This window comes from Staurois parvus, unplaced genomic scaffold (genome assembly GCF_062004578.1).
Source record: "Staurois parvus isolate SC_StPar_1 unplaced genomic scaffold, SC_StPar_1.0 ptg000221l, whole genome shotgun sequence".
Taxonomy (NCBI): Eukaryota; Metazoa; Chordata; class Amphibia; order Anura; family Ranidae; genus Staurois; species Staurois parvus.
In genome coordinates this window covers 3,327,344-3,351,501 of record NW_028318017.1, presented here as the reverse complement: position 1 = coordinate 3,351,501, position 24,158 = coordinate 3,327,344, and the positions used below count along the sequence as shown (strand labels likewise).

General features: G+C 45.2%; 1 pseudogene across 1 annotated transcript in view; it reads left to right on the top strand.

The window, feature by feature from the left end:
- The window catches only part of LOC149460799 (uncharacterized), a 36,023-nt pseudogene extending 14,152 nt beyond the window's left edge, over nucleotides 1-21,871 (top strand). Inside the window, exons 2-5 of the transcript XR_016313028.1 lie at nucleotides 3,575-3,647; nucleotides 9,072-9,275; nucleotides 9,431-9,566; nucleotides 16,339-21,871. The product of XR_016313028.1 is annotated as an uncharacterized LOC149460799 (transcript). The remainder of the gene's footprint in view (nucleotides 1-3,574; nucleotides 3,648-9,071; nucleotides 9,276-9,430; nucleotides 9,567-16,338) is intronic.
- Nucleotides 21,872-24,158: the final 2,287 nt, after the last annotated feature.

Below are 24,158 nucleotides of genomic sequence, written 5' to 3'. Positions count from 1 at the left end.
TAATAGCTCTTCTGATTGGCTCTCTCTCTATTACAGTCTGAGAGGAGAAGGGAGGGGCTGAAATCCCTCACTGTGCAAGTGTCAGGGTTCAGAGGAGATGCAAGTCAGCAGGTTACAGCAGTCACAGATAGGATTCATTTCCTCCCCTACATACATAATATACAAACCATGATATATACAATTATAATCTATAAATGGACTAAGGTCCATGAATAAAGAAATGACCTGGTAGGAGATCAGAGGAGCCATTTCCTAGTTCCCTTGAGGGTGGAATTGTAAGCTCCTCAGAGACCAAGCTGCCTTTTGTGGGCGGAGTCCTGGTTTGGGGGAACCAATCGGCTCCTGTCTAGTAATCCTCTTTGTATTTTAGTCCATGTCCGGGAGATGAGGAAAACCTCCGAGGATTGTCTCGCTTTGTCTCCAGACTGGAAAGTAGAAGATGAGGACATCACACAGTATAGTCCAGGAGAAAACCCGACTCCCTCCAATGTCCATCCGACACCACCCAGTGTAGATGGACCATCGGATTCCTCGTATCCTGAGGAACCTCAGATTGTGCGGGACCGGGCCGGCCTTCCAACAGGGAAGAGGCTCTCTTGTACTGAGTGCAGGAAGGGATTCTATTCTAAATTCAAACTTAATAGCAAAAAGTCAAAAATATAGTTTTTTTTCTCAAAATTGTCAGACTTTTTTTTTATAGCGCAAAAAATAAAAACCGCACAGGTGATCAAATACCACTGAAAGAAAGCTCTATTCATGGGAAAAAGGGACATAAATGTCATTTATGTACAGCGTTCCGTGACCGTGCAATTTTCAGTTAAAGTAATGCAGTGCCGTGTCTCAAACAATGGCCTTGTCAGGAAGGGGGTAAATCCTCTGGAGGGCAATTGGCTAAAAAAAAGCCAAAAAATGGTTCCATTGTTGTAATCCATCATCAATCACAGCGTCCAGTGTTGTCACGACAATGACATCTTGGCAAAAGAAAAAAAACCTTACACCCGCTGACCCGAGCACTTGCCACAACCTGACATTTGCAGGTCAGATGTAAACAATTGGGTGGAGCTATCACCGCCAATGTCACTGCTAGCTCCGCCCAATTGTTTACATCTGACCAGCAACTGTCAGACCTGTCATATTGCGGCGATTGCTCGGTGGATGCGAACGGGTTGGTGGGCATCTGGGTTTTTTTTTTTATTACAGTGAGTCGGCATTGTATTGACAACCTAAAGGTGACCCTAAAGGGCTTGGTATGGCTTTAAGGGGGAACCCCACACACTTTTTCCTCCATTTTTTGGAGGTAGGGGTTCCCCTTAAAAGTCCTAAAGGGCTTGATATGGCTTTTAGGGGAAACCTCAAGTGAATTATTTTTAATTGTTTTACTGTGGGGTCCCTTGTAATCTTTCTACCAGACCTAGAAGGTCTGGAAAGGATTGGGGGGGCACGCTGGTTTTTTAAATTTTTCTTTGGTAATGATATTTTTTTTTCCAGGGATAGTGTCCAGCAACACATTGCATAAGGCTGCAGTGTAAGTGGCCTTGTATAGTGTGGGGCGTGGGCTTAGCTGTGAGCCATGATTGGCCAAAGTCACCAAAGTGGTCAGGTGCAGTGTTTTGGCCAATCATTGCTCTCATAATGCACTGTAAGAGCACAGTGCATTGTGAGGCACTAGGCTGGTGAACAGCCCGCTGAATACCCTTAACATTCATGTGTTTGTCGAACACACGAACGGCCAACTTACCTTCACCTCAAAAATCCAGCCCAAAACTACCTACCTATACTTCATCTTGTCAAGTAGCATGCTAATTGATTTTGTAAAGTGGGGCAAAAAAGTATTTAGTCAGCCACCAATTGTTCAAGTTCTCCCACTTACAAAGATGAGAGGCCTGTAATTGGCATCATAGGGAGACCTCAACTATGAGAGACAAAATGAGAAAACAAATCCAGACAATCACATTGGCTGATTTGGAAAGAATTTATTTGCAAATTATGGTGGAAAATAAGTATTTGGTCACCTACAAACAAGCATGATTTCTGGCTCTCACAGACCTGTACCTTCTTCTTTAAGAGGCTCCTCTGTCCTGCACTCATTACCTGTATCAATGGCACCTGTTTGAACTTGTTATCAGTATAAAAGACACCTGTCCACAACCTCAAACAGTCACACTCCAAACTCCACTATGGTGAAGACCAAAGAGCTGTCGAAAGACACCAGAAACAAAATTGTAGACCTGCACCAGGCTGGGAAGACTGAATCTGCAATAGGCAAGCAGCTTGGTGTGAACAAATCAACTGTGGGAGCAATAATTAGAAAATGGAAGACATACAAGACCACTGATAATCTCCCTCGATCTGGGGCTCCACGCAAGATCTCACCCCGTGGGGTCAAAATGATCACAAGAACGGTGAGCAAAAATCCCAGGACCACACGGGGGGGGGACCTAGTGAATGACCTGCAGAGAACTGGGACCAACGTAACAAAGGCTACCATCAGTAACACACTATGCCGCCAGGGACTCAGATCCTGCAGTGCCAGACGTGTCCCCCTGCTTAAGCCAGTACATGTCCAGGCCCGTCTGAAGTTTGCTAGAGAGCATTTGTATGATCCAGAAGAGGACTGGGAGAATGTCATATGGTCAGATGAAACCAAAATAGAACTGTTTGGTAGAAACACAACTCGTCCTGTTTGGAGGAGAGAGAATGTTGAGTTGCATCCAAAGAACACCATACCTACTGTGAAGCATGGGGGTGGCAACATCATGCTTTGGGGCTGTTTCTCCGCAAAGAGACCAGGATGACTGATCCATGTACAGGACAGAATGAATGGGGCCATGTATCGTGAGATTTTGAGTGCAAACCTCCTTCCATCAGCAAGGACATTGAAGATGAAACGTGGCTGGGTCTTCCAACATGACAATGATCCCAAACATACCACCCGGGCAACGAAGTAGTTTCTTCGTAAGAAGCATTTCAAGGTCCTGGAGTGGCCTAGCCAGTCTCCAGATCTCAAGCCCATAGAAAACCTTTGGAGGGAGTTGAAAGTCCGTGTTGCCCAGCGACAGCCCCAAAACATCACTGCTCTAGAGGAGATCTGCATGGAGGATGGGCCAACATACCAGCAACAGTGTGTGCCAACCTTGTGAAGACTTACAGGAAACGTCTGACCTCTGTCATTGCCAACAAAGGATATATAACAAAGTATTGAGATGAACTTTTCATATTCACCAAATACTTATTTCCCACCATAATTTGCAAATACATTCTTTCCAGATCAGCCAATGTGATTGTCTGGATTTTTTTTCTCATTTTGTCTCTCATAGTTGAGGTCTACCTATGATGCCAATTACAGGCCTCTCTCATCTTTTTAAGTGGGAGAACTTGCACAATTGGTGGCTGACTAAATACTTTTTTGCCCCACTGTATATGTAAATGTAGAGGAAGCAGTATGGGGGGTTTGCTATGATTAAGTTCTTGTAGTCTGAAACACGTTGACCGTCCCATCTCTCCTGTTTTGATGTCATTTCTGGATTTATTATCATAAAGAAGTATTTTCCTGGAGTGTGGTTGTCCATTCTAGTTTCTTTGGATGCTTCAGTGAGCAGCTGGACTTGCACCCATTGTGTGGGCAGAATAATTTGGACCCACCTAGGGTTTATCTTCACTGGTTTATTAATTTTTCCTTATTAATTTATCTTCTGACTCTTCAATCAATCCTCACTGTCTTCTACTGTCTACCAGAAGCAGTGTCTCCTGATTGGTACAACCTTGGTAAAACCTTGGGAGCCGTACCATGACCCCCATGCTCTGGGAATGCCCTATAATGTTTCTTCAGGCATTGGATCCTGTTCTTTGGCACTTGGTGCAATGTGTGGAGTTAGCCACAGGGAGCTATACAGGGCCAGGGTGGTGGTTCATTGCTATGGAACCCAGTCCCTGAAGACCCCTTTGAAGGTATGCCCATCATGATGGGTAAAGAATTGACTTTATATACAGTATAGAATTCTGGACAGATAATACAGGGTCACTCTGCATGCTTCTGACCAATACTGTATAAACCATTACTATGCTTGGAACGTATTCACCTTACGGCATAAGCTTTTCAAACTTGGGGCTAAAATTCAACCAGTCAGAGCTCAGTATCAGGTGGATGACCATGTGTTACAAGACACCACTGGCCCTATACTTTAATGCCACTTCCACCTAGAGCCCTTATAAGGTACTCAAGTGCTTCCTGCCACCCTTTCACGACTTGTCCAGGATGGTCTACACCTGGGTTACCATGTACACCTTCCAGACACACTTACCCTATCCCCTGCACCCCACTCCATGAGTACCCCACAGCGAAATTCCCTCACTTGTAGCTATGGTGGAGACCAGGAGAAAGGGAGCCAATTCGAAATCACAGGTAAACATTGACTCAGAGTGACAATGCATCCCTTGCACCAGAGCAGAACCCGGTTTTAACACCAATGTCCATATCTGGTTCTATCTCAGGATCACAACTTGGGGACTACCTGACAAAAGCAGAATTTTCTGTACCATTCCTTGGGCATATTATGGCCTTATACAGCCAAACTTGTCCAGAGCTCTAAACCCCCCCCCCCCCCCCCGCCTCTTCTTCCACTTCAGTTTCTCATCTGGAGTCAGATCCCGATATGCCGGTGGCTGGTGCTAGAGGATGCAGAGGCAGAAGGGAAGCAAGAGGATATGGATGCCGTACTGAAGGAAGGGGGGGAGGATTCCCCCCCACATTGTCATTATGCTGAAAAAGAAGTGTCATACAACATGCTTACTAATGTCTCTGTCCCCCAAAGACTTGGCATTATGCCACTTGACTCTCCTTCATTTCACCATGACCCTTTGGACACAAAGAGACCTGCAATGACCCAGTTCATGAACAGATAGAATGTGCCATGTATGAGGATTAGGTCACTTCTGAAAAGATTGGCTTAATGCCCCTTTATTAAACATTCACCTGCAGAATGACCGACTAATGGCTGAATGGAGTAGGTATGTGTCACTGGCTGGTAGGATGCCTCTGGCCATGGACTCTCCAACAGAGATGAGCTGAACTACCCAGGGTTTGGTGTGAGAAGGATCAGTGAACTTCAAAGAAACTCAGAGGCCAAACCTGAACACCATTGGGCTGAGACTGTCAAATTAAAAATATCCATTTACTGAGCTAATAGGTGGTGTAAAAACATGCTGGTCCCTGCCCTGAGGAACATGTACCAATGCAAAAAAATGTTCAAACATTCCATTTGGCCAGGAACAGAGAATATTTCAAAGCTTAAAGCAAAACATTAAAAATATCCAATTCCTTTAAATAACATGCTTGGGGGGTCCTAATCCTGGGAAGTGTCCTAATCCTGGGGAATGTCCTAATCCTGGGGGGGTGTCCTACTCCTGGGGGTTGTCCTTTGAGGTCCACCAGGAAATCCATACCAAATCCTTAGTCCGAGCATGCAGCCTGCCTGGCCAAGAAAGGGGAGTGAGCATGTGATTGTATTTAGCAGTGATAGTAATAGGAAATATGTGGGAGTGGAGGTGACCCCTCTATAAGGACATACAGTCCATACACACCCAGCACAAGGCCGGGGTCACACTACCAGACGCTTCTCGGGGCTGCAGTTCCTCTGAGCTCCACAAGGTGGGGATCTCACTACCCAGACAGGAAGTCTCTATGGAAGACAGGAAGTGATGTCAGGTATAAATAGGAAGTTCCAGGTGAGAGGTGAGTGGGGAGGAAGTAGAGAGACGACGTTGGTGGAAGTGGCAGCAGAGGTGGTAATAAGATGTTATTTCCTATTTACAATCAGTAACCCCCTGTCATGTCTGTCCTCTTCTTCCATAGTCACGTCCGTCCTCTTCTTCCATAGTCACGTCCGTCCTCTTCTTCCATAGTCACGTCCGTCCTCTTCTTCCATAGTCACGTCCGTCCTCTTCTTCCATAGTCACGTCCGTCCACTTCCTCCATAGTCACGTCGGTCCTCTTCCTCCATAGTCACGTCGGTCCTCTTCCTCCATAGTCACGTCGGTCCTCTTCCTCCATAGTCACGTCCGTCCTCTTCCTCCATAGTCACGTCCGTCCTCTTCCTCCATAGTCACGTCCGTCCTCTTCCTCCATAGTCACTGTGACATCTTTTATCTCCAGCAGATGATGATACACACATATATAGTGTGGGAACCCAGATGAACCCCTTCAGGGGCAGAACATTCCCCCACTTCCGGGGCCGGAACATTCTCCTCATTGTGGAGATAAATTCTAGTAATATGGTCCTCTAAACAAACAGCACTGACAATAAATAGACAAGACAAGGACCATCCTGACCATACATGGCCTACAAAGGGCAATGATGACACTACACAGGCAGCCAATGGGCAATCATTACACTATGCAGCCAACACAATGATGGAGTGCCGGGGTCAGGAGTATGGAGAATAGAACCCCTTACATTGCTGGTCAGGAGGAAGGAAACATTCCCCAGCCGGACATGAAGAATATGTTCCATCATTGGTGTCAGAGGGAGGGAAATACTGAGGTTTCCGAGGGAAGTAGAGGAGCTGAGGGACTGTGAGGGGTAATGGGTAGCTGATGGACTTTAGGGACCCCTTTTGGAGTAGCGGGGCTCAGTATTTCTGAGGGAATAGTGTAGCTGAAGGACTCTGGGCCTTTGACAAGGTTGAAAGGCAGAAGGACTTTGAGGGAAGAAGAGGCTGTAGGGCTCTGGGGGACTCTAAGGTAGGGAAGGGGGCTCTAGGATGATCCTCCCACCTGCACTTTTCAGACCTTACTGAATTTCTGCCAGGAAATGAAGGCAACCTTTAACCTCTTACCATCTCACTGGTCAAGTAATGTGTTCCAGAATACCAAATGGAAAGAATGACAGTCCTTCATTGGCCTGGTGGGCACTTATTCTTAGAGGAGGTCTATCTGTGCAGCATTACCTAACAGGAGGTAAGGGGTCAGTGCACTGCATCTGGGGAGTCCAATACCTTCCCATGACACAGGCTCTGGCAGTGCCCAGTGCTAAAATTCAGAGCCCCAGGAACCCACCACCACTCTGTACAATGTCCTGGGTACTAGAGTATATTTGGCAACCAAGAAAACAAACCCCTCCTCCCTGCTGTCCTCCTCCTACCCACACTGGGCTGCCATTGGAAGGAATAGAACAGGCCCCTCCCCCACAGCTGTGTACTTCACCAGCAGCATCCTCCTGCTATTCAATCCCATCTCTTACTGCAGAGAGTGACAGTGACATCACTCCTGTCAGTCAGCAGGCTGCTGGAGATTTGAGGTTTGCAGCCGGAGTTCTGCCAATTATCCTGATTAGCCAGAAAGTCCAATCAAAAGTCAGCAAGTTGCCCTTCCTGGATATCATGATGACCCGATATTGACCTCACAGCACTGCCTCAGAGCAAACAAGTCAAAGAAAGGATCATATTTATCATTCCTTGTCTGCAGATCTAAAACTCATCAAAACCAGTTCAGAGACCAAATAAACCCAACAGAGAAAAGGGGATTTCTGACCCGGCAGGTCAAGAGAGTTCTGGGTTCATGAAAGGGTATAAAACACTAATCAGTCTAAACTGAATGTGTTCGCATGGGGGTAGTAGTCCTTTATTGTCCAGCAACCCTCCTATTCCCCCCTCACATCCACATAATATTGTGTGACCAATACCATCCAAATCATTCTTACTTTCATTTCCCAAAGTTATCCGTCTACAAGGAGACCTGTATAGATCACATGATGGCACCAATGAGGATGGAGGAGGACCGGAGTCACATGACTGAGAGGATACTAAACCTCACCCTGGAGATCCTCTACCTGCTGACCGGAGAGGTGAGGAGGATTCTGGGAGGTCACATGACATCACTCTTATCTCTATTAATAAACACAGACCTGACCGGAGAGGTGAGGAGGATTCTGGGAGGTCACATGACATCACTCTTATCTCTATTAATAAAACAAAGACCTGACCAGAGAGGTGAGGAGGATTCTGGGAGGTCACATGACATCACTCTTAGCTCTTTTCATAATACACAGACCTGACCGGAGAGGTGAGGAGGATTCTGGGAGTCTAACATGATATTCCTATTGGTTTCTCAATACAGAGATTTCCTCTTCTGAAGTCAGGTGACCATATGACCATCACAGTGCCTCCATGTGACTCCCTAAACCCTGAGAGACACAACATGCAGAAGATTCTAGAAGTCACCAAGAAGATGATGGAGCTGCTGACAGGAGAGGTGAGCGGTGCCGGGAATTCTGGGACATTCTCCAGTAACAGACAAGGGATGTGTCTGGATGGTGACTGTATCATTGTGTGTGTCAGGTTCCTATAAGGTGTCAGGGTGTCACTGTCTATTTCTCCATGGAGGAGTGGGAGTATTTAGAAGGACACAAGGATCTCTACAAGGACGTCATGATGGACAATCAGCCGCCCCTCACATCACCGGGTAAGAGGAGACTTTATTGTAAAGGAGAGAGCAGTACGGAGGATCCACCTAGATCCCCCATCATCTGATAAACACATAGAAACAATGGATTCAGTCAGTGTGTGTGTTTCCTACAGATGGATCCAGTCATGGGAACCCACCAGAGAGATGTCCCCGTCCTCTGTATTCCCGGGATTCCACACAGGAAGGTCACACCATCCCTCACCATCATCAGGTAGATGAGGAACAATCACTGATAGTATCATTAGGATCTGTACATTATCTGCATTGTTACCATTGATGGCATTTTTATTATATATTCAGAGTGGAAACCTGAGAGATCCTAAAGTTGAGGTTAAAGAAGAGAAAAAAGAGGAGGAGGATGAGGATGGGGTGATGAAGGAGTCAGAGCTTCTAAAAGAACACAAAGATCTGTACCAGGACACCATGGTGGAGTCATCCAGCTACAGAAACCCACCAGAGAGATGTCCCCGTCCTCTGTATTCCCGGGATTCCACACAGGAAGGTCACACCATCCCTCACCATCATCAGGTAGATGATGACAATTATTGGTAGTTGTGATTTATACACAGCATGTTTGTTACAATGAATGTTTTATTATATCTTTCAGAGTGGAATCCTCGGGGATGATAATATTGATGTTAAAGAAGAGTATAAAGAGGAGGATGAGGAGTATGGAGTGATGGAGGAGTTTTCAGAAGGACACAAGGATATGATGGAGCCACCTAATACCAGGAACCCACCAGAGAGATGTCCCCGTCCTCTGTATTCCCGGGATTCCACACAGGAAGGTCACACCATCCCTCCCCATCATCAGGTCGGTGGAGTTGAGGGTCTGGAACATAAAGTGATGGAACTCTCTGACATGTGGAGACGATGTGTGGACTCTACAAGATGATATTTTCTATGTGATCTCACATCATAAATCCTTCTATATTACAGATGTTATTTTCTGCCATTCTGTTGGTTTAGGGTGAAGATCTGATGAAGATGAAAGTTGAGGGTGAAGTAGAAGAGACATATGTGAGGGATGATCAGCAGTCTATGGAGGAGGCTGGAATGACGAGGACATTGAAAGAGGAGGACACTCCTACAGAGATCAGCACAGGTGAGCCACAATATATTCTGTTATCTCTGCTCTCTTATGGCACACTAGTTGGTCTAGATATGCCTTTCTCAACCAGGGTGCCTTCAGGTTTCTTTAGGGTGCCTTGGAAGAATGTCTAAAAATATCCCAAAACTTGTATACAAACCAGAAGGTGGAACGAGCCGGCCTTTTTGTTACACAAAGTCACAGGTTTTCATTGTGCACCATTACGACCTTCTAGCGGCCGGTGTCCTGACAACCAATGACATCATCAGTTGTTAAGGAGGATGTCAGCTGCCTGCATAGCATCCTATTTTGACCCTCCCCTGCCCCTCTCCGGCAGTGCTGGGGTCTCATTAGCTCAGTGATGGAGAAGAGAAACATTGGAATACTAGTCAGTACCAGTGTGCAAAAGTGTATTTGCTTTGGAAGAATAAATCACCTCTAACATTGGGTGTCCTACACGTGTGGATACTGCTGCATTATATACAACTATTAGAATAGCTTTTCACATTTTAGAATGGGGTGCCCCAAGACTGTCCATAATTTTAAAGGGTGCCTCGGGACTGTCCATAAAAAATGGTTGAGAAACACAGGTCTAGAACAGGGGTCTCCAAACATTTTAAACAAAGGGCCCATTTACTGTCCTTCAGATTTTTTGAGTTCCAGAGTACCCAGTGGAAGTAGAAAATGTCCCAGCATCAGTAGGAGTAAAAAGAAAATTACATAGTGCTTGTAGTCAGTAGAAGGAGGAATAGTGTCAAGTCATTAGTATTAGTTGGAGGAATAGTGCCTCATCATTGGTATCAGTGGGAGGAATAGTGCCCCATCATTGGTATCAGTGGAGGAATAGTGCCCCATCATTGGTATCAGTGGGAGGAATAGTGCCCCATCATTGGTATCAGTGGGAGGAATAGTGCCCCATCATTGGTGTCAGTGGGAGGAATAGTGCCCCACCATTGGTATCAGTGGAATAGTGTCCCATCATTGGTATCAGTGGGAGGAATAATGCCCCATCATTTGTATCAGTGGGAGGAATAATGCCCCATCATTGGTATCAGTGGGAGGAATAGTGCCCCATCATTGGTATCAGTGGGAGGAATAGTGCCCCATCATTGGTATCAGTGGGAGGAATAGTGCCCCATCATTGGTGTCAGTGGGAGGAATAGTGCCCCACCATTGGTATCAGTGGGAGGAATAGTGTCCCATCATTGGTAATAGTGGGAGGAATAGTGCCCCATCATTGGTATCAGTGGGAGGAATAGTGCCCCATCATTGGTATCAGTGGGAGGAATAGTGCCCCATCATTGGTATCAGTGGGGGGAATAGTGCCCCATCATTGGTATTAGAGGGAGGAATAGTGCCCCATCATTGGTATCAGTGGGAGGAATAGTGCCCCATCATTGGTATCAGTGGGAGGAATAGTGCCCCATCATTGGTATTAGAGGGAGGAATAGTGCCCCATCATCGGTATCAGTGGAGGAATAGTGCCCCATCATTGGTATTAGAGGGAGGAATAGTGCCCCATCATTGGTATCAGTGGGAGGAATAGTGTCCCATCATTGGTGTCAGTGGGAGGAATAGTGCCCCATCATTGGTATCAGTGGGAGGAATAGTGCCCCATCATTGGTATCAGTGGGAGGAATAGTGCCCCATCATTGGTATTAGAGGGAGGAATAGTGCCCCATCATTGGTATCAGTGGGAGGAATAGTGTCCCATCATTTGTATCAGTGGGAGGAATAGTGCCCCATCATTGGTATTAGAGGGAGGAATAGTGCCCCATCATTGGTATCAGTGGGAGGAATAGTGTCCCATCATTGGTGTCAGTGGGAGGAATAGTGCCTCATCATTGGTGTCAGTGGGAGGAATAGTGCCCCATCATTGGTGTCAGTGGGAGGAATAGTGCCCCATCATTGGTATCAGTGGGAGGAATAGTGCCCCATCATTGGTATCAGTGGGAGGAATAGTGCCCCATCATTGGTGTCAGTGGGAGGAATAGTGTCCCATCATTGGTATCAGTGGGAGGAATAGTGCCCCATCATTGGTGTCAGTGGGAGGAATAGTGTCCCATCATTGGTATCAGTGGGAGGAATAGTGCCCCATCATTGGTATCAGTGGGAGGAATAGTGCCCCATCATTGGTGTCAGTGGGAGGAATAGTGCCCCATCATTGGAGTCAGTGGGAGGAATAGTGTCCCATCATTGGTGTCAGTGGGAGGAATAGTGCCCCATCATTGGTGTCAGTGGGGGGAATAGTGCCCCATCATTGGTATCAGTGGGAGGAATAGTGCCTTATCATTGGTATCAGTGGGAGGAATAGTGTCCCATCATTGGTGTCAGTGGGAGGAATAGTGTCCCATCATTGGTGTCAGTGGGAGGAATAGTGCCCCATCATTGGTGTCAGTGGGAGGAATAGTGCCCCATCATTGGTGTCAGTGGGAGGAATAGTGTCCCATCATTGGTGTCAGTGGGAGGAATAGTGCCCCATCATTGGTATCAGTGGGAAGAATAGTGCCCCATCATTGGTATCAGTGGGAGAAATAGTGCCCCATCATTGGTGTCAGTGGGAGGAATAGTGCACCATCATTGGTATCAGTGGGAGGAATAGTGTCCCATCATTGGTGTCAGTGGGAGGAATAGTGTCCCATCATTGGTGTCAGTGGGGGGAATAGTGCCCCATCATTGGTATCAGTGGCAGGAATAGTTCCCCATCATTGGTATCAGTGGGAGGAATAGTTCCCCATCATTGGTGTCAGTGGGAGGAATAGTGCCCCATCATTGTAACTGGTGTGGGGGTGATCGGGGACACTGTAACTGGTGTGGGGGTGATCAGGGACACTGTAACTGGTTTGGTGGTGATCAGGGACACTGTAACTGGTGTGGCGGTGATCAGGGACACTGTAACTGGTGTGGCGGTGATTGGGGACACTGTAACTGGTTTGGTGGTGATCAGGGACACTGTAACTGCTGAGGATTTCCCCTCCTTCTTGACCAGGCCATTTTTTGTGATACGGCGCTGTGTTACTTTAATTGACAATTGCGCGGTCATACAACTCTGCACCCAAATGAAATTTACATCCCTTTTTTTCCCACTAATTAAGCTTTCTTTTAGTGGTATGTATGATCCTATTGCTGCATTAAAGTCCCACTGGGGTTCTTTGGGTACATCTTTCGGTGGTATTTGATCGGCTGTGTGTTTTTAATATTTTGTGCTATAACAAAAAAAAAAGACAATTTTGAGAAAAAAACAATATTTTTGTCTTTTTGCTATTAAACATGTTCAGTATTAAAATCAAATTTTGTCATAAATTTCGGCCAAAATGTATTCTGCTCTGTGTCTTTGCTAAAAAAAATCCCAATGTGTTTAAATTAATTGGTTTATGTGAAAGTTATAGTGTTTACAAATGGAGGTATATATACTGGGATTTTTTTTTCTACTAGTAATGGCAGCGATCAGCGATTTATGGCGGGACTGCGGTGGACATTCTGACACTGGGGGGGGGAACTGACTTGATGTCACTGACATTCGCAGTGGCACCAATACAGTGATCAGTGCTAAAAGAAAAAAAGCACTGACACTGTACTAATGGCACTGGGCAGGAAGGGGTTAACATGATGGGCAATCAAAGGGTTAACTGTGTGCAGGGAGTGTTTTACTATGGGGGCGGTGTGTTGGTGCTTCACTGTAAGCGCACTGCTCTGGATGGCTGTGCTGTGCAGTGTGCCCGAGCTGACAGGGAGGAGGACTGTTAGTAAACAAAACAGTCCTCCTCCCCGATGGCAATGACCAGGTGCCGGCGGGTAATAACCAGCCGGGACCTGGTGATTGACAGCCGTGGCTGTCAGGGCGTGAATGGGGCTCGCATACACCCCCTACCCAGAAATGCTAAATCACTTATATAAACGTGATTATGCGCACCCTTGCCATCCTGTAGCAGTATTTCTGCTATAGGGTGGTCGGGAAGCAGTTAAATTGCTGGTAAATGACAGCTTTTGACCCCTTACTTCTCTTTGTAAACAAACAGCCGAGGATTCCCTTCATCTACACCAAATCCTTATAACCCCAGATTAAGGTCCTGTATAGATGTGAATGGGTTCCTCCTAAAAATCCGTACCAGAACTCTATCCTCTCTGATGGAGAACCTTGTCCTTGATTAGGACAAGGTCTTATTCCTCACAAACCTGGCCTGTTGGTTGTGGAGATCTGTAGGCAGAGGGTTATTGGAATCTGGAAATACCCTTTAAAAATATGGAGCCCTCAGATCCCATTTCTTGATGTGAATGACTATAGAATAAAAAGTACCCCTACTCTTCTTATCCAAATGCTGCATTATGCATCGATATACCATCCAAGCTGTCCAGACAGTGTAGTCACCTGCTGACTTGGCAATCAGAGTATAAAGTGTAAGAAGACAATGAGTTTCCCAAGCAATGTCTCTGTGCCCAGCTAACATTAACTGAGGAAACATGGAAGAAACTGCTAGAACTGAGCTAACTTGCACTAAACAGGAGGGGAGGACAAGGAGAGAAAGTAGATCCTATCTGTAAAGAAGTTGTAATAGCCCCAAACCACCACTAGATGTCAGCATATATAAAACAATAGTAACCTGATTCAGTTCAATACAACACAGAAAAAATACAAATAGGTGGGATAGAACCCCTACTCACACTCTCATCCCTATTCATGTAGATTCTGGGGTGCATCTGGCAGCAATCCTAGTTACAGTAGCACCATCTTAGATTGGTCCCTCTTCTTTGAGTTGACTTATAGCGAAAGGTCATCATAAAACTCTTGGGATGAAAATTAAAGAGGAAAATAGTAATTATTATTATACAGTATTTATAAAGCGCCAATAGTTGGCTCAGCGCTGTACATTACAAAGGGGGACAGAACATGTGACAGAACAATACCAATACAATGCAAAACATGAGGGGATCGAGGGCCCTGCTCTTTCGAGCTTACAATCTAGGAGGGAGGGGATGGTGGTACAGGAGGAGATAGCTGTGGGGGATGGAGTGGTAGGAAGAGTGGAGGAGGTCGGCAAGTTAGCAGGGGGTGGGGTAGGCTTCCCTGAAGAGATGGGTTTTCAGGGTGCGCCTAAAGGAGAGGAGAGTAGGTGATAATCTGATGGGTTGGGGCAGGGAGTTCCAGAGGATGGGTGACACCCTGGAGAAGTCCTGGAGGCGGGCATGGGAGGAGGAGACCAGGGAACTAGATAGAAGGAGGTCTTGTGAGGAGCGGAGTGTGCGTGTTGGGCGGTACTTGGATATTAGGTCGGTGATGTAGTTCGGGGCAGTATGGTGGACAGCTTTGTACGTCAGTGTTAGGATTTTGAATTTGATCCGTTGCGCAATCGGAAGCCAGTGGAGGGATTGGCAGAGGGGTGTGCCGGAAACGGAGCGGTTGGAAAGGTGAATGAGTCTGGCAGCCGTATTCAGGTTGGACTGAAGCGGGGATAGCCAGCGGTGAGGCAGGCCAGTGAGGAGGGAGTTGCAGTAGTCGAGTCGTGATATGATGAGGGAGTGAATGAGCTGTTTAGTGGTTTCTGGGGTTAGGAACGTGCGGATTTTGGCGATGTTGCGGAGGTGGAGTCTGCACAAGTTTGTTAAAGATTGGACTTGGGGCTGGAAGGATAGGTTGGAGTCCAAAATGACACCAAGTACTCTGACCTGCGGGGCGGGTTTGATGGTGGCGTTGTTGGATGTGATGGAGAAGTCAATGGGGGGTGGGCTCCGGGCTGGAGGGAAGACAAGAAACTCGGTTTTGAAGAGGTTCAGTTTAAGGAAGTGGAGCGACATCCAGTCTGATATGTCGCTCAGTAGGTGTGTGATTCTGGCAGAGACTGAGGGGGTGAGGTGGGGGGTTGAGAGATAGATTTGTGTGTCGTCGGCATAGAGGTGGTAGTTGAAGCCGTGAGAGTGTATGAGTTGGCCAGGGGAGGAGGTGTAGATGGAGAAGAGAAGGGGCCCGAGGACAGAACCTTGAGGGACCCCAACAGAGAGGGGGAGTGAGGGGGAGGTGGTAGCATTATAGGTAACGCTGAAAGAGCGTTGTGACAGGTAGGATGAGAGCCAGGAGAGAGCAGAATCTCTGAGGCCGAGGGAGTGTAGTATTTTGAGGAGGAGGGGGTGGTCGACTGTGTCGAAGGCCGCAGAGAGGTCAAGGAGTAGGAGCACTGAATAGTGGCCATTAGCTTTGGCGGTTAGCAGGTCGTTGGAGAGTTTGAGTAAGGCGGTTTCGGTGGAGTGTAGGGGACGGAAGCCGGACTGTAGGGGATCGAGGAGGTGGTTGTCATTGAGCTGAGAGCTTAGGCAGGTGTAGACGAGGCGCTCAAGGAGTTTAGATGTAAATGGGAGCAGGGAGATGGGTCTGAGGTTGTTCGAAATGCTTATCTTTGCACCCAAAAGTACTTCTCCAAGCCCCCTCCAGTGCTGCTTCTCACTAGAAGACTAGGCCTATGGTCACTTGTTCTATGGTAAAGGGTCTACAAGTCTGAACTTTGAACCTCCTGATTATCAGAGATCACATGACCCAGTGCCTAGCCTTGTGGTTGTATGAAGAGCATGTCCCTCCCAGTCCCTATTGGTTCCTGCTCTTCTGGCAAGGCTGAGGAAATGTAGAAGTGACCTGGGGGGAGGACCAAAGGACCTTTTACTGAAGAGGGGAAGTCCCAGCTGGTTGGGACATCTACAGAGATCATGTGCTCACTAAAACCTACCTGATCCAGATGGAATCTTGATTTATGTGAACTCACTCTCTCATATCTACTGATCGTGTTTTTATATTTTCCAGGACACGCCATGGAGAAACCCTCAAAGGATCATCTCACTTTATCTCCGGTTTGTAAAATGGAAGATGAGGACATCACAAGAGGTTGTGCCGGAGAAAAGACAATGAGCTCAGCTATGGATGGTGGACTTCACAGTGTGGATGGACCATCAAATCCCTCTGACCCTGAGCAACCTCCTACTGGGAGGGATGGGGCTGGAATTCAGGGGGAGGAGAAACTTTCCTGTCCTGAATGTGGGAAAAGTTTTGACTCTGAATTAAGACTTACCGTACATCAGAGATCTCATGTGGGTGTGAAGCTACATTCCTGTTCTGAATGCGGGAAAGGTTTTTCACACAAGTCCAGTCTTTCCATACATCAGAGATCTCACACGGGGGAGAAGCCACTTTCCTGTTCTGAGTGCGGGAAATGTTTTTCACAGACATCCACTCTTTACACACATCAGAGATCTCACACGGGGGAGAAGCCGTATTCCTGTTCTGAGTGCGGAAAATGTTTTTCACGGAAGTCCAATCTGCACAGACATCAGCGATCTCACACAGGGGAGAAGTTATACTCCTGTCCTGAGTGCGGGAAATGTTTTTTACGGAAGTCCCATCTTGATACACATCAGAGATCTCACACGGGGGAGAGGCCGTATTCCTGTGCTGAGTGTGGGAAATGTTTTTCACGAACTTCACACCTTTACAGACATCAGAGATCTCACAGAGGGGAGAAGCCGTATTCCTGTTCTGAGTGCGGGAAATGTTTTTCACAGAAGTCTCATCTTTATAGCCATCAGAAATCTCACACGGGAGAGAAGCCACTTTCCTGTCCTGAGTGAGGGAAATCTTCCTCACTGAAGTCCTGTCTTCCTGTACATCAGGGATCCCCCACAACCCTGGAGGTGTATTAGTGCCTTGAGTGCGGGAAATGTCTTCTAGATGAATGTTGCTGGACATCCCAGCTCTCATGTGGGGAAGAAGCACACCCTGATATACACCTCAGATATACTCCATGGCTGATCTTCATCATGGAAGAAACAGTTCATAAGGAGATCAGAGGTCATCAAAGACATGGATGAAGTGTGGGACCGGGTTGGCCATTGATAGCAGGAGAAGAATAAAAATCATCACCTTTCAGTGACTGAATACATTTTGTGGTGGAAAATTTTGTAACTAGAGGTCCATTTTTAAAAAAAAATTTTAGGACAAATGTTTCAAGCATTCATCCGGCCATCATGAATTTATATAGCGCTCAGGACAAGTCCTCTAAAGTGTTATATACAGAAATAACCCCCAGTAACTGGAAGCAACTTACCCCCCAGACAAGGAAGATATATATATTTCGAGTGTTCTGATCCTCCAATGATAAATCCTTTAATAATCCCTTTCAGCAGTCATATCCACCAACAACCAGTCTAGGTGTCCATAAAATGGTGCACTCCAGTTCATCAGTTGTCCCAGTTAAGTGCAGAAATCTCTTCCAATCACTTGACAACACCTCCGTGAAAAATACTCAGAAGTTGGACTGTCGGTGAGCATGGCTTGGCAGCAGAACAAGATGGCCACGTGAGTCTATATCTGTGCTCTGCCAGGAAGCACGTTCGCACTGGACATACATCCCCTCCCGCTGCGATACAAACTGCTGCTGGGTAACCGCTTGACACACTCTGGACTATGTCCTGCATGAAGAACCAAAACCAAGGGCCCCGCTTAATGACTTCTTCTCCTCTGCTGACATGGCACAGCAAGATGGTGTTGGCCCAGGACACTACGCTCCCTCCTCCCCGCTGTAGCTGCCTGAGAGTGCTGAGGAGTACCTGGACATGGAGGAAACAGAATCAGAGCCCCTTGCCACCTCCTCTCAGACCAAGAAAAGTGGAGCTTCTTCGGCTCCACCTATAAAACCTCCGGTGAGTAAGAGACAACATTGGGCTGAGGCTGAGGACACTTGAGGCTCCTGAGGATGATTGCATGGCTATGCCTGCATTTGATTGCCCAGCCTCTGAACATACTTTGAAGAATATGCTCCGGTCTTTACAGAATGGCTTACAGAGGGAATTGTGTACCGCCATTTTACATATCCAGTGCCGAACCGATCAACCCTCAAGAGTTGGTTCTGGAGGAAAAGAAATGTAATCTCTGAACACGGAAAGGTTTCTTCACAGTAAGAGGTGTGAAAAGGTAGACTCCCTCAAGAGCTGGTTGTGACCAGCTCAGTGGATTGCTGTAGGAAAGTCCTGGATTCTTTCTTGGATACACAGAATATAACTGGATATAACATTTATAGGTAAAGTTGATCCAGGGAATATCCGATTGCCTCTCTGGGGATCAGGAAGGATTTTTTTTCCTAGCAGGAGCAAATTGGATCATGCTTTGCTGGATTTTTTTCGATTCCTCTGGATCAACTGTGGGTGTAGGATTATAACTTTTTTTTTTTTTTAAATGTTTGAACTGGATGGACTTTTTTCAGCCAGACTAACTATGTAATATTAATGAACGCACTATTCATGTTGAATGACAAATGGGGAAGTACACAGCAGCTCATAATAAGATGATGGAGCATACAGAGGAGATTTAGTTTCTAAAAAACAAGATAGCTGACTTAAAGGATCACTCTAGACCAGGGGTGTCAAACTGGTGGCACTTCAGCTGTTGTGAAACTGCAAGTCCCATCATGCCTCTGCCTTTGGGAGTCATGCTTCTAACTGTCAATCTTGCAATGCCTCATGGGACTTGTAGTTTGGCAACAGCTGGGGGGCCACCAGTTTGACATCCGTGTTCTAGATGAAGCAATATCAAAATTAAGGTAATTCCCGAATCTATCGTACCCGCTGATTTAACAATGTATGTGCAGCAGTTATTTCATGCACACCTCCCTTCTCTCTCTCACATCGATATCATAATTGTGCACATCGAACCAAAACATCTACAGACCTCAATACCTCAAGATGTTTTGACCCAGGTACACTTTTCCCACCTCAAAGAACAACTCCTCGCAGCAGCCAGATCTTGTAATTTACCTGAGCCTCATACACACTTCTCACTACGCTGATTTTTCAGCCACCACAGCGCAGTAAAGGAAAGAGTTTGCTCCCATCACTCAAACATATTCTACAAATGGGGGTACCCCACACAAAAATCCTGACTACCTACCAAAATCAGATTGTGCCTCCACTAAGGCCAAAAGAAGACTATTAAGCATCTTCACAACTGGGGCCTCTCATCTGTCCCCCTTCCTCCCAACTTCAGAGTTGCCAAACTAAACCACCTGCCAATGTGCTACCTACGGCAGGAGGGACATGATTTTCCATAACGCCCTCTTGCGGGTCCGCACTCCTGTTTCACAGTGAAAAACACAAGAACCAAAAGTGACAATGAATTAATGTGTTTGTTCACCAATGCCAGAAGTGTGCCCAGTACAATAGGTGAGTTGGAAGGTTTGGTGCATGAAGAGAACTAGGATTGAATTGGTATTGCTGAATCTTGGCTTCATTCCTCACATGACTGGGCCATTCATATTCCTGGCTAGGTTCTCTTTCGGAGAGACGGGGGAAATAGGAAAGGTGAAAGGTGGTGGTGTCTGTCTCTATGTGAGAAGTGATCTCAGAGCGAGTGTGAAAGAGGACCTAGTTGATGGAGAGTGTGATGAGGCTGAAGGATTACGAGTGGAACTGCACATGGGGGGAAGTACTACAAAGGTCATCATTGGAGTTTGTTATAGGCCTCCCAGTGTTAATGAGGAGGTGGAGACTTAGCTTGCACAGATGGAAAGGGCTGCAAGGGCTGGGACAGTGATAATAATGGGGGATGGTAACTACCCGGAAAGTGACTGGAGTAATGGTACTGCAGGAACAGTTAAAGGGCAAAAATGTATAAACCTACTACAGGACAATTTTATGGTACAGTTCATAGAGGCCCCAACTAGGAATGATGCTCTGCTGGACCTGGTCATCTCAAATCATGAAGAGCTTATTACTAGTGTCCATATAAAAGAACATCTGGGTAGCAGTGACCAGAACATGATTTCATTTATTGTTACCTGTAAACAGCGAGCACATACGGGCAAAATAAAAATGCTCAACTTAAAGAGAGCAAATTTTCCAAGATTGGGAGCTGCTCTCCAAGACTTAGACTAGAAGGAGATATTGGCATCATTGAACACAACACAGAAATGGGAGTTCTTCAAAAAGACTGTATATGACCACACTGCAAAATATATTCCCATGGGCAACAAGTATAAAAGGCTAAAAACCAAACCTATGTGGCTTACGGCCAAAGTTAAAATAGTGTTTTTTTTTTAAATATAATAATCAAAGAACGCTATCATCATTTAAACATTACAAAGAAACTAACTGTAACAGAATATGTAAAAAGGAAATAAAGGTGCACAAATTGAAAATGAACGACAGATTGCAAAAGATAGCAGGACCAACCCCAAAAAATTCTTCAGATCTATTAATTAGTAGAAAGGTCCGGTCCCAGCATGTAGGCCCTTTACAGAACCATCTAGAGGGGGTGACTGGGGACAAAGAGAAGGACAATGTATGAAATCCCTTCTTCAGCTCTGTGTATACAAAGGAGCATGGGGGGGCTCTTGTCCATAATGGGGGGTGGTACTGACACAGCTCCAGATGATCCACATTGGGTCACAATTGATATGATCCAGAAATAGACAGAATAAAGATAGGTGCTAGGATTATTTAGGTTTAGTGCTGGTTGTGTTCAGTAGAGCTGTGTGTGTTTTGGTTAATTAAATTTGGCTTGCCTTACCAGTAACCAGCGTGCCTACTATTGATTAGTTAGGTCTGCTGCTGAGAACACAGGAGAATATGATCTCCATGTATAATACATAAGGGGGGATATGATCTCCATGTATAATACATAAGGGGGGATATGATCTCCATGTATAATACATAAGGGGGGATATGATCACCATGTATAATACACAAGGGGGGATATGATCTCCATGTATAATACATAAGGGGGATATGATCTCCATGTATAATACATAAGGAGGATATGATCACCATGTATAATACATAAGGGGGGATATGATCACCATGTATAATACATAAGGGGGGATATGATCTCCATGTATAATACATAAGGGGGGATATGATCTCCGTGTATAATACATAAGGGGGGATATGATCTCCGTGTATAATACATAAGGGGGGTATGATCTCCATGTATAATACATAAGGGGGATATGATCTCCATGTATAATACAAAAGGGGGATATGATCACCATGTATAATACATAAGGGGGGATATGATCTCCATGTATAATACATAAGGGGGGGATATGATCTCCATGTATAATACATAAGGGGGGATATGATCTCCATGTATAATACATAAGGGGGGATATGATCACCGTGTATAATACATAAGGGGGGATATGATCAGCATGTATAATACATAAGGGGGATGTGAACTCCATGTATAATACATAAGGGGGATATGATCTCCATGTATAATACATAAGGGGGGATATGATCTCCATGTATAATACATAAGGGGGGATATGATCTCCATGTATAATAAATAAGGGGGGGGATATGATCTCCATGTATAATACATAAGGGGGGGATATGATCTCCATGTATAATACATAAGGGGGGATATGATCTCCATGTATAATACATAAGGGGGGATATGATCTCCATGTATAATACATAAGAGGGGATATGATCTCCATGTATAAATACATCAGTGGTTCATATAGTGAACTCAGTGTAGAGCTATCACCCTGAGGTCATCACAGAGGACAAGGGGGCACTCTTTACCTCTGGAGGAAAATAAATTTAATCTTCAAACACGGAAAGGTTTCTTCACAGTGAGAGCTGTGAAAATGTGGAATAGACTCCCTCAAGAGTTGGTTGTGGCCAGCTCAGTGGATTGCTTTAAAAAAAAGTCCTGGATTCTTTCCTAGATACACAGAATATAACTGGATACTAACAGTTATAGGTAATAACACCAGGGGTAGTTGATCCAGAGAATAGCTGACTGCCTCCTGGGGGTTGCTATTTTTAACAACTACTTGCCTATTAGCCCAGAAAATGGGCACTTTTGATTTTGCTCCAATTGAGTCTGATGGGATTTGGGTTCAAAAGACCTTTCAGGTTTAGTTTGGATTTCAAAGGGGACCCCACAGAAACTCATACATGGCACTTTTAAAAGAAACAAAGTATAGGTTCCTCCACAAAATCCATCCTAAACCCACATCCAAGCCTGCAGCCTGCCTGGCCACGAAAGGGGAGGACATGCATGCCCTTCCCCCACCTCCAGAACCATACCAGGCCACATGGGGAGAGTATCCAAGTCCATTCACTCCTGGTTGGAAAGTTGAACAAGTCCAATGTATGAGCTCATATCGGGGAACACGAGGAATCTGTACAACATAAGTCATCGTGAAATGTATATCTGTCTGCAGAACATCGGGGAGATATTGGAACTCTAATTCATGTTCACCTGGAAATAATCAAAAGGAGAAAGTCCATCCAACCCGTGAGATTGGTCAGAGACTAAGACTGGCCATACATTATACAATTTTCTTGAGATTTTTGGTTTAGATTTACCAAAAAACATATAATATGAGGTCAAACCTAAATGACACTTTCAATTGCACCCAATTAGGCAGGCCCTTGCACTGCATAGCTGAAGGTAAATCTAAAAGAAATTGGACAGAAAATTGTATAGTGTGTATGGCCAGCCTAAATTTCTAAAGAAAAAATATTTATTTGCAAAATTGTATAACAGAAACAAATAAAAATTAGTTTTTTGTCAAAATGTTTGGTCTTTTTTTTATTTAGCAAAAAATAAAACACCCACTGGTGATTAAATGTGAAACAAAAGCTCAATTTGTTTGAAAAAATGATAAAATGTTCATACGGGTAGTGTTGCATGAACGTGCAATTGCCATTCATAGTGCGACAGAGCTGAAAGTTTAAAATTGGTCTGGGCTGGAAGGGGATGAAAGTGTCCGGTATTGAAATTGTTAAAATAGAAAGTACCACATTTGGCTATCAATTGGTTCTAATTTCTATAATTGACACCATCTAAAGACCAAATGCAGTTTTTACCATTTTATATCCATGCCTGGTTTAATATTGTTGGCAGTGTTGCTGTTAGAAATCATCGGGCCCCGTAAAGCCTACCTAACGGGCACCCAACCCTGACCCCACCCAATGCAGATTTGTCTTTAACCTCCCTAGCGGTCTGATTATGTCCATATTTCTGTGCTCAAAGCGGTACATTTTTTTGCATGGAAATATGTATTTTTTTTATTGTACGCCTGTAATTTTTAGGAATAACTCCCTGAAATCTGTCCGAACAAGAGTCTAGTAAACATCCCGGGTAGGATAAAATTTGAAACACGAAATCCTAAATTATAATTTAATAAATAATCCTAAAAAATAATAATATAATAATAAATTTAATTCAATAATATAATCAAACCAAAAACACTGAAATGTGAAATAGGGCGCCAAGTTCGCACATCGCTGAGCAAAGTCGCAGAATCGTTTTCAGTGTCTGATAAGGAATTTCCCCCACGAATCATTATCACTCAATTCTGCAAGTGGTTCTGATTTACTATCGCTGTTCTCTAGCCGGTCTAAAACCGCTTTTGACCTAAAGGGACGCTTTTTGGACGCCATGGACGTTTCTCAGTTTCCAGGCAGAAAGAACAGTAAAAATGCAGGCAGGGCACAGGACAAAGCACTCGGGACAAAATGTATGTGAAATGCTTTGATACAGGAATGTTATACTATGTGATTTTAGTGTATTTAGTGAATGACACTTTTTGTCATTTTCAAATTTCCCGCCAGTTCCAA